The sequence below is a fragment of the Capricornis sumatraensis genome, chromosome 5 (genome assembly GCF_032405125.1).
Source record: "Capricornis sumatraensis isolate serow.1 chromosome 5, serow.2, whole genome shotgun sequence".
Lineage (NCBI taxonomy): Eukaryota > Metazoa > Chordata > Mammalia > Artiodactyla > Bovidae > Capricornis > Capricornis sumatraensis.
In genome coordinates this window covers 63,624,382-63,642,424 of record NC_091073.1, presented here as the reverse complement: position 1 = coordinate 63,642,424, position 18,043 = coordinate 63,624,382, and positions in this window count along the sequence as shown.

The following is an 18,043-nucleotide window of genomic DNA, read 5'->3' as shown; positions in this document are numbered from 1 at the left end:
TTTTGCCTGGTATGATAAGGGGAGCAAAACCCTAATTCACCTTGAAATAGCAGTGTCTGTAAATCAATACGCATACTATATTTTTTTCTTGAAAAGTAAAATGTGCTTTATAAGCAGTGTTTGGCACCAAGATTTCAAAGAGTTAGTTCTGGATAAATTCAGGTTCTATTCAGCAGAAAATTTTATTCTCAGTTGAGATTTACTTTGTGTTTTTCCTTATTGAAAGCAATGGCAGAAAAGCAACGAAACAACAAAATAATCTTACACCTTAATAATATCAAAACCATACACCGTACCTGAATGTCCTCATTTATCCTTCTCAACAAGAAGTTGTTAAGCAGCACCTTGCTGAATCTGAAGTCATCACATGACAGTTTAATCAACTCTTCCCTTTCCTTTGCCAAGAAGCCATCTGGCAGTGTGTCTTTTTCATTGAAAATGTGTCCCTGATCCAATTTTCATTTGTTACTCTGTTGAGAAAGTATTCATTCCAATGGTGGACCAAATTTGAGCACCATTCTTTCCTTTCAAGACTAAGGGTGAATTTTCCTTTTATTTCCAATGAGTAAATTTTCTTAAGGTTGTGGAATGATTGGCAATTCTTTTCTTGCTACTTTTGTATGTTCTGCTGATGTTGCTTTCTTGTGGCTTTTGTTTTGTTATGAAAATTCAAAGGCACGCTTTTTTAGTTCTAATATACTGGCATCCTTTGCTTGCATCGTGGTATGTGAACAAGCCAGTTAAGTAGACTCAGCTTCACAGACATGGTACATCCATAAAGAAATGACTGAATTAAAAAGAAAAGAAATACATACCTCTACAAAAACTTTCAAGAGGAGAATTTTTCCTTTGGAAATATTTATTAAAAAAAATAGGAAATGCAGTTTTTGAAGTGTCTTTCCCTCCTTCCTTGTCCCCTCCAGCTTTACTGATGTATAATTTACTATTAATGTGTATGCTTTTAAGATGTACAACATGATATTTTGATATATGTATACACTGTGAAATGATTGTAACAATCAAGCTAATTAGCATATCAGTCACCTCATATAGTTAGCATTTTGTGTGTGTGGGGAAGAACACTAAATTCTTACTCTCTTTGCAAATTCAAGTATACTAACTATTATTAACTCTTGCTGCCATGCTGCACATTAGATCTCTATAATCTATTTGTTAGAGCTGAAACTCTATACCTTCTAATTAACATCTTCCCATATTCCCAACCCCTCAGCCGCTGGCAGCTATCAATTCTATGCTCTCTTCACACTGAACTGTGCCCCCTAATAGAGGAGCAATAACTTCAATAAAGTGAAATTTGTTCTTTTTACGTTACTCAATACATCTACCATCAGGCTCTTTTTGCTCAACCGAGTCCTATGGCCTCTCTGCTGGAGTCCCTGGTTCCCAAAATGGTATTGTCATCCATGGGTAGTTGTCAAAATCAATGTATCTGCAAGGCATGAACACTGAAAATTCCTATTCCACCATCTTGTTGAAGTCACTCACCTAATTTCTTTCCTTCTTTCCATTTTGCCGTCCAAAAATATGAGCTAACTAATGTTGATTCCTTTCTTCAAAACGAGTGGAACATCTTTCATGAGTATCTTCATTATGATAGTGTCTACCACAAATTGGCAGCTGCCAAGAGCATTGCTAACGACTGGACAAGGGCATTCGCTGTCTGCCTCCATGGAGATTGAACCTTGTGCTGCAGCAGCTGCTGACCTTCGACACCCCTTGAGGGAGCTCAGGGTGGAGTGAGGCACTCTGTGCTCCAGCGAATCTGGTGGGACAGGTCTTTACAGGTTTTTAGATAGTTGGATATTTTCAGGAATAGATTGTATGATCACAATCCTTGCCTCTCCTCATATCTAGAACAGCACTAAATCCCTTCATGATGACATCAGATCCTCATGACTAGCAGAAAACCTCTTGTAAAGTGAGGACTTGATTGCACTGAACTCCCCCTTCACCGAAATCTTACATATTGACTTTCCCTGACTGTCACTTTGGAACAGTCCCTCAGAGCTATCTGAGGTTCTGCCCCCCTGGCTGTAGTCCTCATTTTGCCCCAAATAAAACTTAATTTACAACTCTCAAGTTGTAGATCTTTTTTTAGTTGACAATAGGCATTGTTTATGATATTTGGAATTAGGTGATATAAAATAAAGTGAATGCATTCAGCAAAATATTTAAAATTCCTGATTTATTGTTTAACTGTAAGAAATAGACAACCAGGGAAATGGGCTAGAGACATGACAAAATAAAAATGAGCACTTCAAATATTGTTTTAGAAGTTTGTAGATTGCTGCATGAAAAAGGTAACACAGGCACATTAGCTTGCCTGAAAAGTTCTATCTTCCAGTGACTGACAGACTCCTTGTTTTTCACAAGCAAAGGCCTCCTCTGCTAAGTCTTTGTTGACCCCTTTGTTCTCTCCCTGTGTGTCTCTTTGTAACATTTACCGCATGACCTTGCTATTATATGTTTAACTTATTGTGTCTTGTTTAGACATGAACTCCTATAAAGTCTGTTCCTCACTATCATTTTTGCCAATGCCTAGCATTTTGTGCTAAGTACATAATTTGCATGTATGAGTGACAAGGTGTTTTAATTAGCAAAAGACAGCTTTATAGTCATTTAGAGGAGGAAGAGGAAAAATGCATTTATCTAAAATCTCAGAAAATGTACTCATATGGACAGCCTGTGGGATCTGTGTTTGTTAATAAATAAGCACAGTATTATAAATCCAAGCCATCACCTGCTTAAAGAAAGATGTGAAAGAATTTGAAAAATGGCAGTCTACAACTGGCTTACTAGACAGGATGAAAATTTAGTAAATAAGATGAACAAAACAATAAAATCTGGAATTAAAAATGTTTTGAGCAGCTTTTACAGAATCAAAGATGCCAGTTAGACCAATAGAATATCACAAGGGAGGATGAGGAAACAAACCAACATTAAAATGAAAACAAACATGAGGTTTCATCTATAGAACATTACACTAAACCTTCAAAAGAGATCATAGATAAGTAATTTCAAACCAGAATAAAGGGAATATTCACTGACACTAATATATGTATATTTTTTAATCTGCTATGAGTTTCTGGAAAAAAGACTTGTAATACGTGAAAAATTGTTTAAGAATTATAGTTGACTTAAACCTAAGACCAGCAGTCTAATTTGGAAGGGGAAAGCCTCAGCTAGTTCTAAATTAATGTATTTGGTTTGCAGCATTTTCGTTTCAGAAGTCTCATTAAAAAAAAAAAAGTGGAGTACATACAGAAGAAGATCTAGGCTGGTAGTAGGAGTTCTAGAAATTCTGTGATATGATGCATAGAATGAATTGGGAGAATGGGGTTAACATGTATGTACTATGTTGTATAAAATATATGACTAATGAGAACTGACTATATAGCATAGGAATTTTACATGATGCTCTGTGGTGATGTAAATGGGAAGGAAATCCAAGAAAGAAGGGATACACTTATAAGTATGTCTGATTCACTTTGCTGTACAGCAAAAACTGACACAGCAATGGAAAGCAACTATACTCAGTAAAATTTTTTAAAAGTATAGAAAAGTTCATATGATTGTAACATTTAAGCATCTAAAATTTAAACCCATTTGTTAGCACGAAGCAATAAGAGGAAGTAATTTTCCCATCAACTGGAAAACAACTTAGCACAGGAAAAAAAATTATCTTTATGATGCTATGGAAGGAATTTCTGCATTAGTGACCTATTCAGTTGGTGACCCCTAATAGTCTCTGCCATCCTTAAGATGGAGCTTCCTGGGTGGCTCAGTGTTAAAGAATTTGCTTGCCAATGGAGGAGATGCAGGAGACATGGGTTTGATCCCTGAGTCTGGAAGATCCCTTGGAGGAGGAAATGGCAACCCATCGTAGTATTCTTGCCTAGAAAATCCCATGCACAGAGCGGCCTGGCAGGCTACAGTCCATGGGGTTGCAAAGAGTCGGACACAACTGAGGGACTGTGCGCATCCTTAAGATATTATCATTTTGGGTAGCAAGTAGTAACAGATCTTTGCAAGGTAATTTATTGCTACCAAGTATAAAAGAATGAACAACCTTTCTCCTAGCCACCCACATTAAAAAGTTGAAAGCCTTGAAAGAAAGTGAAGTGGCTAAGTTGTGTCCAACTCTTTGCTACCCCATGGACTATAGCCTACCAGGTTCCTCTGTCCATGGGATTTTCCAGGAAAGAGTACTGCAGTGGGTTGCCATTTCTTTCTCCAGGGGATCTTCCCAACCCAGGTCTCTCGCATTGAAGGCAGATGCTTTACCATCTGAGCCACCAGCGAAGCCTCCTAAAGTGAAAGTAGCTCAGTCATGTCCGACTCTTTGCGACCCCATGTACTATACAGTTCATGGAATTCTCCAGGCCAGAATACTGGAGTGGGTAGCTTTTCCCTTCTCCAGGGGATGTTTCCCAACCCAGGGATCAAACCCAGGTCTTCTGCATTTGGTATTGCATTAAACCAGCTTCTTTATTAATATGATTAGTTTCATCATTTTTTAAATGCTATTTTCTTTCTATCCACAATTCTCACTATTTTAGTAAAAGTTCTTTTTCTCTCCTAAGGATTCTCTTGCCTCCAGGGTCTATTCTCTACACTACTCAATAATCATTTTTGTACATAATATAAAAGAGAAATGAAGTCATCTCTCATCTACTTAAAAATATTCTAGGAAAGGAGTTTGGTTTATATATTAAGATGATCATAAAGCCACAACACCTGGACACAACTGAATCTTATTTTGTCATAGTCACCTTCTTTCTCATAAGTTGCTTGAAGCAGATGTACTGAAGAGCAAAAATGACAAATGTCAAAAAGTTACTGCTTTATAGCTGGGCTTTGGCCTGAGACCCCAGTACTAGAATCTTTTGATCCAAACTTGTGGTTTGACCAAGATGTCCTTAGTGTTCCCCTCAGTTTGACTACATTTTAGATTTTTTTCCTGACTATAGGTCCCTGACCTTTCTTTCCTTACAGCATTTACTTTAGAAAACCTATAACTCCACATTTTGCTCTGCTGCTTTGAAATGAATAGGAATCTCTTTAAAAGCCTCTTTCTAATAGTTTTGAGACTCAAGAAATTCCAGGGAATATCTTTTTTAAGGACTGGGGAGCCCTCTCATGGAAATGTAATCATCAAGGAATGTGTGCCCCTCTCTACCAGTCTCTGTGGGATGGGAGCTCCTTAACTTTAGTAGGTCCTGATCAAGGTTGTAAAACTACCTCCTGTCATAAAGATAACAGAAATTTTAATTTTTCTTTGGGTAAACTCAACTAGCTGGAGAAGATGATGGCACCCCACTTCGGTACTCTTGCCTGGAAAATCCCATGGACGGAGGAGCCTGGTAGGCTGCAGTCCATGGGGTCGCTGAGTCGGACACGACTGAGCAACTTCACTTTCACTTTTCACTTTCATGCATTGGAGAAGGAAATGGCAACCCACTCCAGTGTTCTCGCCTGGAGAATCCCAGGGACGGGGGAGCCTGGTGGGCTGCCGTCTCTGGGGTCACACAGAGTTGGACACAACTGAAGCGACTTAGCAGCAACAGCAGCAGCAAACTCAATTAGCAAACAAAGATGCCCTAAGATTTTAGGTCCTAATATCTCTCCAACCATTTTTTTTTTCCTTTGGAGTAGAATTGAGGTCAATCTCTCTCCTTGTTACAATAGTCTTGAGTAAAATTGTCCTTGCCTGTTTAACTTTGGTGCTTTGTTTTAAACTTGCATAGGCATTTGCCAGTGGAAAAGGTGAAAGTTCTTTCTTCTCCAACATCAAATTCAAAGCTCTTAACATCAGCCATCTGTTGAGCCTTAACCATGGTCATATTCAGTGAATGATGAGAGGATAAATAAGGTGACCTATCTTATTATTAGCTACCTCTTTCTGAATCATTTTTCTAAGGGCAGAGAAATACAAGAGTATAAGAAGGCAACATGTAGCTAGGCTAGACAAGGTAAAGTATCAGTGAATGAGAGCCACGTCTAGTATCTACCAAAATACACACCAAAAACTGGGGCTTAATCAGTGTCCAAGAGTGAATCCCCATCTGATTATTATTAATTCTTGTCATTTAAAGCAGAAGCCAAAGCAGGAGAGATAGTTTGAGAGAAAGAAAGACAAGTGCATTCAAAAGTTACCCTTGACTATACAGTAAAGCCCAGCCTCAGACTGTCAGCTAACTTAAGAGTTTCATTTCCAAGTAGTGCTGTGATGAACTGGGCTATTGTTTGGCAGGTATGTACTGAAATCGTTTTCATTCTTGATGTTTGTATGCATTCACTGCTGCATGAGCTTAACCATATGACTCGCTCTGGTCAGTGATAAATGGTCTACGACAGATTTTAAGTAAACCAAGGTTTTTAACGTGCCAGGATAGGTTGGCTTGTTCTGCTACACTAGTATAATTCCCCATGAAAAAAATTTGCCCAAGCAGCCACTAGCGAAAGGATAATGGGAGAAATATAAAACAGATTACATTCCAGTCCACAGTTTGGAGACAGGCTCAGATGCTCCAAAGCCTGAAGCAGTGCTGCTAAACCCATCCAAGGCTAGATCAGCTGAACCTGTATGCAAGAAATAGTTTCTCATTTGTTAAGACATTGTGATTCTGAATTGTTTCCTATGTGGTTAACACTAATACATGTGCTAATAAACTGCATTACAATGATTATATCTGTCTCTCTTCTGAACTATACAATGGAAATTAGAGGGCAAATACACTATCTTATTCATTGTTATAGCTAAGAACCCAATACATAGTAGATGTTTTTACTGTGTCTAATATACAAGTTTAATTGAACTAGTCACTCTGGTGATGCTAACCAAATTATTCCTATTCAGTACATAATTTATTATTTTTGAAAACTCATGATGTTATTTTTTCATTGTTTTTGGAAATATATATATATATATCAATATCATGTAGTTTTACTTTTATTTATTCATCCAGTTATCCAGCAATATAACATCTTTTCACTTTCTACCTTTGTGATATTATTAAACTAAGTAGAACTTGGAATATGTTGTGAATATTGATAAAGGAAAGCAAGAGCCTAAGGACACAGAGGATATAAAAATTGAAAACCTGAATGAATGTCTGCATAGAGTATTATTGCAGGTTCTTTTTGATACTCAATCACAAAGCCCAGTGTTTTCAGCATCACCAAACACGGGAAAAATTTTACTCTATTGCCAAAAATTCATTGGGAAATAATAGCTACGTGAATCTAAACTATCAAACATCTTCCAATTTCCTCAAATATTAAAAAAAGAACATTTCTAGCATGCAGAAAGCCTCTTCAGTAAATGGTGCTGGGAAAACTGAACAGCTGCATGTAAAAGAATCAAAACTGGACTCCTTTCTCATGCCATATATAAAAATAAACTCAAAATCTATCAAAGACATAAAATATAACAGTTGAAACCATAAGACTTCTAGAAGTAAACAGATAGTATACATTTTAATGTGTATCAGTCTTAGAATATTGTCTTTTGGGATACATCTACTCAGACAAGGGAAATAAAAGCAAAAATAAACAAATGGAACTACATCAAATTAAAAAGCTCTTGGATAGCAAAGGAAAGTATCAACAAAATGAAAAGCCATCTATGGAATGGGAGAAGATATTTGCAAATGATATATCCAGTAAGGGTAACCCCTAACCAGATTATATCTATAATATACAAAGAACTCATACAACTCAATATCAAAACACAAGCAACCTGATTTTCAAAAATAGACATTTTTCCAAAAAAGACATATAGATGGCACTTAATGTTGGGCTCAACATCACTAATCATCAGGAAAATGCAAATCAAAAACTCAATGACATATCACCTCATGCTTGTCAGAATGGCAGCAAATAAGTGTTGGTGAGGATGTGAAGAAAAGAGTACCTCTGTGCACTGTTAGTGAGAATGTGAATTTGTGTAGCCACTACGGAAAACAGTTTAGAGATTCTTCAAAAAATAAAAATAGAGCTACCATGCAATCCAATTTAGGGCCTCCCTGGTAGAGCACTGATAAAGAATCCGCCTGCCAATGCAGGAGACCCAAGAGATACAGGTTCCACCCCTGGGTTGGAAAGATCCCCTGTAGTACGAAATGGCAGCCCACTCCAGTATTCTTTCCTGGGAAATCCCATGGACAGAGAAGCCTGTCAGGCTATAGTCCAATGAGTTGCAAAGAGATAGACATGATTGAGCAACTGAGCACATGGACCCCAACAATTCTACTCCTGGGTATTTATCAGGAGTTTAAGAAAACTAAAATGCTAATTAGAATAGATACACATACCTTATGTTCACTGAAGTTTTATATAGAATAGCAAGGAGGTAAAAGCAACATAAGTGCCCATCGATAGGTGAATGCATAAAGAAGATTTTACATATATATGTAGATATAAAATATATATGATACATAAAATTGGCTACTATTTACCTAATGGATTATTACTCAGATGTCAAAAAGCAAGACAAATGGCTGTCTTGGTATTTGTAACAACACAGATGGGCCTGGAGGATATAATGCTAAGTGAAATAAGAAAAAGAAAAATATTGAATGATTTTACTTATATGTAGAACCTGAAAAAAAAAAAAAGGAACAAACATAAAACAGAAAACGGCTCAGAGAACAAACAAATGGTTGCTACAGGGGACAGGCTTGGAGGCGGAGAGAAATAATTGAGGGAAATAAAGTGATACAAATTTTCAGCTACAAAATAAATGAGTCACAGGGATGAAAAATACAGTGTGGGGAATATAGTCAATAATTATATAGCATCTTTGCATGTTGACAAGAGTACTGGTCTTACCATGGTGATGATTTTGAAATGTATAGAAATATTGAATCACTATATTGTATACCACATAATTGCTCTCATCTCACACGCTAGGAAAGTAAACTAATGCTCAAAATTCTCCAAGCCAGACTTCAGCAATATGTGAACCATGAACTTCCAGATGTTCAAACTCCTTTTAGAAAAGGCAGAGGAACCAGAGATCAAATTGCCAACATCCGATGGATCATCGAAAAAGCAAGAGAGTTCCAGAAAAACATCTATTTCTGCTTTATTGACTATGCCATAGCCTTTGACTGTGTGGATCACAATAAACTGGAAAACTCTGAAAGAGGTGGGAATAATAGACCACCTGACCTTCCCCTTGAGAAATCTGTATGCAGGTCAGGAAGCAACAGTTAGAACTGGACATGGAACAAAAGACTGGTTCCAAATAGGAAAAGGAGTATATCAAGGCTGTATATTGTCACCCTGCTTATTTAACTTCTATGCAGAGTACATCATGAGAAACGCTGGGCTGGAAGAAGCATAAGCTGGAATCAAGATTGCCGGGAGAAATATCAATAACCTCAGATATGCAGATGACACCACTCTTATGGCAGAAAGTGAAGAGGAACTCAAAAGCCTCTTGATGAAAGTAAAAGAGGAGAGTTAAAAAGTTGGCTTAAAGCTCAACATTCAGAAAATGAAGAATATGGCATCTGGTCCCATCACTTCATGGGAAATAGATGGGGAAACAGTGGACACAGTGGCTGACTTTATTTTTCTGGGTTCCAAAATCACTGCAGATGGTGATTCCAGCCATGAAATTAAAAGACACTTACTCCTTGGAAGGAAAGTTATGACCAACCTAGACAGAATATTAAAAAGCAGAGACATTACTTTGCTAACAAAGGTCCGTCTAGTCAAGGCCATGGTTTTGTATGGATGTGAGAGTTGGACTGTGAAGAAAGCTGAGTGCCAAAGAATTGATGCTTTTGAACTCTGGTGTTGGAGAAGACTTGAGAGTCCCTTTGACTGCAAGGATATCCACCAGTCCATTCTAAAGGAGGTCAGTCCTGGATGTTCATTGGAAGGACTGATGTTGAAGCTGAAACTCCAATACTTTGGCCATCTCATGTGAAGAGTTGACTCATTGGAAAAGACCCTGATGATGGGAGGGATTGGGGGCAGGAGAAGGGGATGACAGAGGATGAGATGGCTGGATGGCATCACCGACTCAATCCACATGAGTTTGGGTGAACTCCGGGAGTTGGTGATGGACAGGGAGGCCTGGCGTGCTGCGATTCGTGGGGTTGCAAACAGTCAGACACGACTGAGCGACTGAACTGAACTGATGTTGTATACCAGGGATTAGCATAGCCCTGAAGGTCATTTACAACTGAAGAACAAACAAACCCATTAAAGAAGATAACATATTTGTGTTTACCAGAGGCAGAGGCCTATGGGAGAAGGCGTTGGATGAAGATGCTCAAAAGGTATAAACATCCATTTTTATGATAAACAAGTACTATAATATAATGTGTGTGTTAGTCGCTTAGTCATGTCTGACTCTTTGCGACCCCATGGACTGTAGTCCATCAAGTTCATTTGTCCATGGGATTCTCCAGGGAAGAATACTGGAGGAGATTTCCATTTCCTTCTCCAGGGGATCTTTGTGATCCAGGGATTGAATCTGGGTCTCCTGCATTGCAGGCAGGATCTTTACTATCTGAGCTATAGGGAAATCCCATGAATGTAACGTACAGAATGATAAATATAATTAACATTGCCATATGCTATATATGGAAGTTGTTAAAGTAAATTCTAACAGTTCTCATCATAAGGAAGAACATTTTTAAATCTTTCTTTCATTTTATATCTATTTGAAATGATGGATGCTCACTAAACATTGTGATAATCATTTCATGATGTATGTAAGTCAAATCATTATACTTTACACCTTAAACACATACAGTGCTGCATGTCAATTATATCTCAGTAAAACTGGAAAGGGAGAACAAAGCAAACAAAAACAAAAGAAACAAAAGCAATCATTGTTCTGATTAGCCATAAATACTCATAGGATTATATCAATGCCACAAGCATAGGCATTAAGAACTTCTGATAACTGTGTAACCCCATTTACAAATGAGATAAAGTAATGTGCCCAACATGCATAAGTAATTATTGACAGGGATAAGAGAGACCTCATTCTAGATAATCTAACTCCTAACCTAATATGATGTCCACTATATTGATGATACTTGAGCCAAGGAGAAGAGTGCACATATTGATCACTCTGTTAGAGAGTCATCAAAATTCCTTCTACTACTTCCCTGTCTGTCAGTGGCTGGGCAGAGAGAGAGCTTTCTTTTTATTGTGTCATGAAGCTATTGGGATTCTAAAAAGGTCTATAGGATGAAAGAAGTTTTGATGTCAATGAATCCTAAAACTTGTATATTCTTTTCCCTCCTGTAATACTTAGGTCCTTACAAGTAAGAGCAGACACCTGTAGCTAGGCAAATACAGCAAGTGACTCCACATGGCACAGTGGCAGAAATACATTCATTTTTAGATAGATGTGGTAATCTGAGAAGGGTAAGAAGAGTTTCCTCAAGATGTGTTTTAGTCAGTGGAGATATATTTTAAGTTCAAGTTGTAGAGGCAAGAGATGATAGATAGGAAAGATAGGAACAAACTACTTGTTGGGTGATGAGGCAAACAGTCCTCATGTTGCTCATTAAATTTAATGAATAAAGTGTTATTCGGAAAGAGAATGGTGATTTGAATTAAAAAAAAAAAACTGTCAGTCCTCTAAGCAAAAATAATCCTCCTTTGAAAATGGACGTATCAGGCTGTCATAGATCTAAACCTTTAAAGCCTGCTTCTTCCAGCTCTCCTTATTGTATTTCAAGGGCCACTCATCAACCTTCAGTTTATATTTAGTTTTCTATATACCACTACCTATGGGGAAAGAATGCAAAGATTATGTGATGAAATGTGCCATTTGAAATGAATCCCTTGGAGAAGGAAATGGCAACCTACTCCAGTATTCTTGCCTGGAAAATTCCATGGATAGAGGAGCCTGGCAGGCTACATATAGTCCATGGGGTTTCAAGAGTTGGACATCACTGAGTGACTTTCATTTTCATAAGAAAGAATGATGAAAAAAAATCAGCTAACAGTCGAATATTTGGTTCTGAAGGACAACTGTTATTTGATAGTCTTGATTTCTGGAAAAAATCAGATTTTTTAGTATTCATGTATATGTTTTCTCCTCTCCATTAGTATTAAAGGACAAAGTTGAAAGAGTATTCTATATTTCTATTAAAGGGCATACCAAATACATATTCAATCTTACAAAGATTGATTTATTAGTACTTTCACAGCCTTGTGAAAGTGTATGATGTGCCAGGTCCCTTGGGGGCACATTCATTCTTACAGAAAAGAGTAGCATTTCAGGGTCAGGAACTGTGGTTTCACTGGGAGAAGTTCTATAACTGACATCAAAAACATTTTGGAAAACAATTATGTTCAAAATTTAAAAATAAATGGGAAACATATACCTTAAAATGATACACACACAGAAATAAAAGAAAATGAATCCCTCAGTGTTATGGTGTTTACAAGTAATCCCACTATCTTGATTAGTTAGAATTGGTCTGAGAGATTGATGCACTCAATATCTTGAGACATTTACATTGAAGTCTTCAAAACTGACCATTACCTCCAGTCTCAAGAAATCCACTAATGTAATAAAGGGTCCCTTTGAGCTTTCTGGGAGTTGATCTGTAGCCCTCACACCAGGAGTATACAGTAACTGAGAGAAAAACAATTATATGTGCTTCTACATTCCATGTTTCTTCAGTTCAGTTCATTTCAGTGGCTCAGTTGTGTCCGACTCTGCGACCCCATGAATCGCAGCACGCCAGGCCTCCCTGTCCATCACCAACTCCCGGAGTTCACTCAGACTCACATCCATCGAGTCAGTGATGCCATCCAGCCTTCTCATCCTCTGTCATCCCTTTCTCTTCCTGCCCTCAATCTTTCCCAGCATCAGGGTCTTTTCCAATGAGTCAGCTCTTCGCATGAGGTGGCCAAAGTATTGGAGTTTCAGCTTCAACATCAGTCCTTCCAATGAACACCCAGCACTGATCTCCTTTAGAATGGACAGGTTGGATCTCCTTGCAGTCCCAGAGACTCTCAAGTCTTCTCCAACACCACAGTTCAAAGCATCAATTCTTTGGTGCTCAGCTTTCTTTATAATCCAACTCTCACATCCATACATGACCACAGGAAAAACCATAGCCTTGACTAGACAAACCTTTGTTAGCAAAGTAATGTCTCTGCTTTTTAATATTCTGTCTAGGTTGGTCATAACTTTCCTTTCAAGGAGTAAGTGTCTTTTAATTTCATGTCTGCAGTCACCATCTGCAGCGATTTTGGAGCCCAGAAAAATAAAGTCAGTCACTGTGTCCACTGTTTCCCCATCTATTTGCCATGAAGTGATGGGACCAGATGTCATGATCTACATTTTCTGAATGTAGAGCTTTAAGCCAACTTTTTCACTCTCCTCTTTCACTTTCATCAAGAATCTCTTTAGTTCTTCTTCACTTTCTGCCATAAGGGTGATGTCATCTGCATATCTGAGGTTATTGATATTTCTCCCGGCAATCTTGATTCCAGCTTATGCTTCTTCCAGCCCAGCATTTCTCATGATGTACTCTGCATAGAAGTTAAATAAGCAGGGTGACAATATACAGCCTTGATGTACTCCTTTTCCTATTTGGAACTAGTCTGTTCCTCCACATCCAGTTCTAACTGTTGCTTCCTGACCTGCATACAGGTTTCTCAAGGGGAAGGTCAGGTGGTCTTGTATTCCCATCTCTTTCAGAATTTTCCACAGTTTATTGCGATCCACACAGTCAAAGGCTTTGGCATAGTCACTAAAGCAGAAATAGATGTTTTTCTGCAACTCTCTTGCTTTTTCAATGATCCAGCGGATGTTGGCAATTTGATCTCTGGTTCCTCTGCCTTTTTTAAAAGGAGTTTGAACATCTGGAAGTTCATGGTTCACGTATTGCTGAAGCCTGGCTTGGAGAATTTTAAGCATTACTTTACTAGTGTGTGTGATGAGTGCAATTGTGCAGTAGTTTGAGCATCCTTTGATGTTGCCTTACTTTGTTCATTAATTTAACAAATATTTATTGTGTGCTTTCCATGTGCCACGTATATAATTTTGCTATATATTAATATTTGAATTTGCTCAGAAACTGAGCAATAATTTGGCCATTATTTTCCTACTTTCATTATTTCTTAGCATGTGATACAGCAATTGTTTTTTGTCTGAATCAGTTAAGTTGTTTATATATCAGAGTAGTTTCCAGCATAAGGCCTAAAACTTTCTTGCATTTTCTAATTTTGTTATTATGCTTTAATTTTCTGAGAACTCTACATTTACATTTGTAATTGAAGTTACTCTTCAATACACTTTTTTACTGCCCTGCTTATGATCTGTAGTTCCATAATTTGTGTTGTTTTGGTGTTGATGTTTGCTAAGTTGTGTTCAACTCATTGTGACCCCCGTCGACTGTAGCCCAACAGTCTCCTCTGTTTAAAGGATTTCCTAGGCAAGAATGATGCTGTGGGTTGCCATTTCCTTCTCCAAGGGATCTTCCTGACCCGGTGATTGAACCCATGTCTCCTGCATTGCAGGCTAATTATTTATCACTGAGCCACCTGGGAAGCCTGCTATAATTTGTACTTCTTCAAAATAAGAGATAATGTTCATTAAAATGTTTGATTTCATGTGGAACAATGGGAATGTTAAAATTGGTTGGTTTTCATAGTGAGATTTGAAAACTCAAAATTATAATAATAAAATAAAACAAATGTTATGCTAAATAATTTTATATTATGATAATAATTATATTATCCCTCAATATATCACTTGGTCTTTTGCTTAGAAGTAAACAACATGGTTAGATATGGAAGGGATCAATCTGAGTAAATGGTATCTTCAATGCAGGCTTCTGGTTCTTTTTGATATGCTTTATTATTTCTGAAATAAGAACTATAGTCTTATGGCATGAGATTTAATAGTAAAGTAGTTCTTCATACTCATTCTTCAAAAACTACTGCACAACTGGTATTTAAATATAATAGAATTAAAGTTGTACACCAGAGAGAAAATGGACTCAAATATAAGAGTTTCTGCTTAATAACATCCAGCTGTGTGATAAGAAGTACTTCAATTGAAATGAAGTTAAACATTAAACATGTAATTATCTATGTTTTTGATTTTTTAATGATATTAATTTTGTGAGGATGTTCTTTCTTGTTTTCTACAGAATACTTCTAAAGAGATTTTTTAGAACCAAGAAATGTATTAAACATTAATCATGGATGGATATATAAAAGAAGCATTAGTAAGTGCTAAGAAAGTATAGTCTTCAATAGCCCAAATATTAATTATTTAGGTAACAAACCACCTAAACAGTTAAAAAAAAATTAAAAAGCCTTAGTTCAGTTCAGGCGCTCAGTCATGTCCGGCTCTTTGCAACCACATGAATCGCAGCACGCCAGGCCTCCCTGTCCATCACCAACTCCTGGAGTCCACCCAAATTCATGTCCATTGAGTTGGTGATGCCATCAAACCATCTCATCTTCTGTCATCCCTTTCTCCTCCTGCCCTCAATCTTTCCCAGCATCAGGGTCTTTTCCAATGAGTCAGCTCTTCACATGAGGTGGCCAAAGTATTGGAATTTCAGCTTCAACATCAGTCCTTCCAATGAACACCCAGGACTGATCTCCTTTAGAATGGACTGGTTGGATCACTTTGCAGTCCAAGGGACACTCAAGAGTCTTCTCCAACACCACAGTTCAAAGCATCAATTCTTCGGTGCTCAACTTTCTTTATAGTCCAACTCTCACATCCATACATGACCCCTGGAAAAACCGTAGCCTTGACTAGATGGACCTTTCTTGGCCAAGTAATGTCTCTGCTTTTAAACATGCTGTCTAGGTTGGTCATAACTTTCCTTTCAAGGAGTAAGTGTCTTTTAATTTCATGGCTAGAATCACCATCTGCAGTGATTTTGGAGCCCAGAAAAACAAAGTCAGCCACTGTGTCCACTGTTTCCCCATCTATTTGCCACGAGGTGATGGGACTGGATCCCATAATCTTAGTTTTCTAAATGTTGAGCTTTAAGCCAACTTTTTCACTCTCCTCTTTCACTTTCATCAAGAATCTCTTTAGTTCTTCTTCACTTTCTGCCATAAGGGTGGTGTTATCTGCATATCTGAGGTTATTGATATTCCTCCCGGCAATCTTGATTCCAGCTTATGCTTCTTCCAGCCCAGCGTTTCTCATGATGTACTCTGCATAGAAGTTAAATAAGCAGGGTGACAATATACAGCCTTTACGTACTCCTTTTCCTATTTGGAACCAGTCTGTTGTTCCATGTCCAGTTTTAACTGTTGCTTCCTGACCTGCATACAGGTTTCTCAAGGGGAAGGTCAGGTGGTCTTGTATTCCCATCTCTTTCAGAATTTTCCACAGTTTATTATGATCCACACAGTCAAAGGCTTTGGCATAGTCAATAAAGCAGAAATAGATATTTTTCTGGAACTCTCTTGCTGTTTCAATGATCCAGCGGATGTTGGCAATTTGATCTCTGGTTCCTCTGCCTTTTCTAAAACCAGCTTGAACATCTGGAATTTTCCATTAATCTTACCTATTGTAGCAATTATTTAATCTTCATTTCTTAATCTCCACCTATAGGAATAGGATCCCTGATATCCTTGATCAAAGGAAATATGTGCAATTTTCTATGACAGCACATTTTTGTTTTTATAATCCACTAATTTAATATAATTGTATTGAGTTTAGGATTTAGCTAATTCATCATCAAAGCAGTTAGTTTATTACTCACATAAACTGTATGCACCTATGGAGAATAACCTCTACACTGGCCTAAGGGGACTCAACCACCCACCAGCTTTGTGGCACTCAGTCTCTCTATCTTGCTTACCTGATAGTCGGCTTAGAAGGGCAATTAGAAGCTTTGACTCTGGAGCTCAGAACACCTGGGTTTATATCCTGGTGCCATACTCTCGCTGATATTTCTGACATTGGCAAGTTATTTGTCCTCTCCACCTCAGTTTTCTTCTCTTTTGAATGGAGAGAAGGATAGTACAACTCACATTATAGTTATGAGGATTTAGTAGGAATCCTGGGCAATATATTTCAGACAGTGCATTAGCACACATTAGGTTTTTTAAAAAGTGTTGACTATTATTACCAGTTTGCAGTTATCTTCTAAAATATTTGGGTGTTCAATAGACTAAACAAAACAGATAAAAGCAACAAACTGAAATAAAATTGCAGTATAGAAAGTAAGATAATTCCTACCATAAGTCATCAGAGACAAAAACTAATTATTATACGCAATTAATTTGACTTTGTTTCTCTGTTACTAAACAATGTTTTGATTAAAAAATATGAATAAATGGTAGTTGGAGATTTTAGTCTTGAATAGCCTTTTGCTAAGTATATTCTCAAATTTTATTGGAATCATATGCAATCTGAGCTAACTGCTATGTTGTGCCTTCTACCAGGGGATCTTCCTGACCCAGGGATCAGTTTTGCATCTCTTGTGTCTCCTGCATTGGCAGGCGCGTTCTTTCCCACCAGCACCACCTAGGAAGCTGAGCTAACTGCTAAAATATCATCACACAGCAGCAACAGGTACTACAAACAGCAAAGTGGCTCATGAATCCTTCAAGTGTGTCCTCAGTATGCTATTTTAGGGTCCATGTTTCTGTTAGCAGTTGGGTAATCAATGTGTTTCATTTCAAATTTTCAAAGTGTAGAACAGAAAGCCAACTTTGCTAACAGTTGGATTTGCTATGAAAATAGCACTTACATCTTGTTTTCTAGAAACACAATATAATGTTGATGTTAATTGTTCTTTCAAGTTTTTTATTGAGTGGGCTCAATTCAGTGTTGGTAGCTTTGGGGGCAATATATTTGCTATTTATCATTCACATTCTGGTATTCAACATCTCCTAACTTTCCATTAATTTTATATCAAATTTACATTTTAATAGTTTCAAAGTGCATTTATTTTCTAATATTTATTGTTAAGAAATTTTGGTAATTTTTGTAACAATCATTTACTCAGCACAATAAGTTGCCATTTCTTAACTGATGGGGAATCAC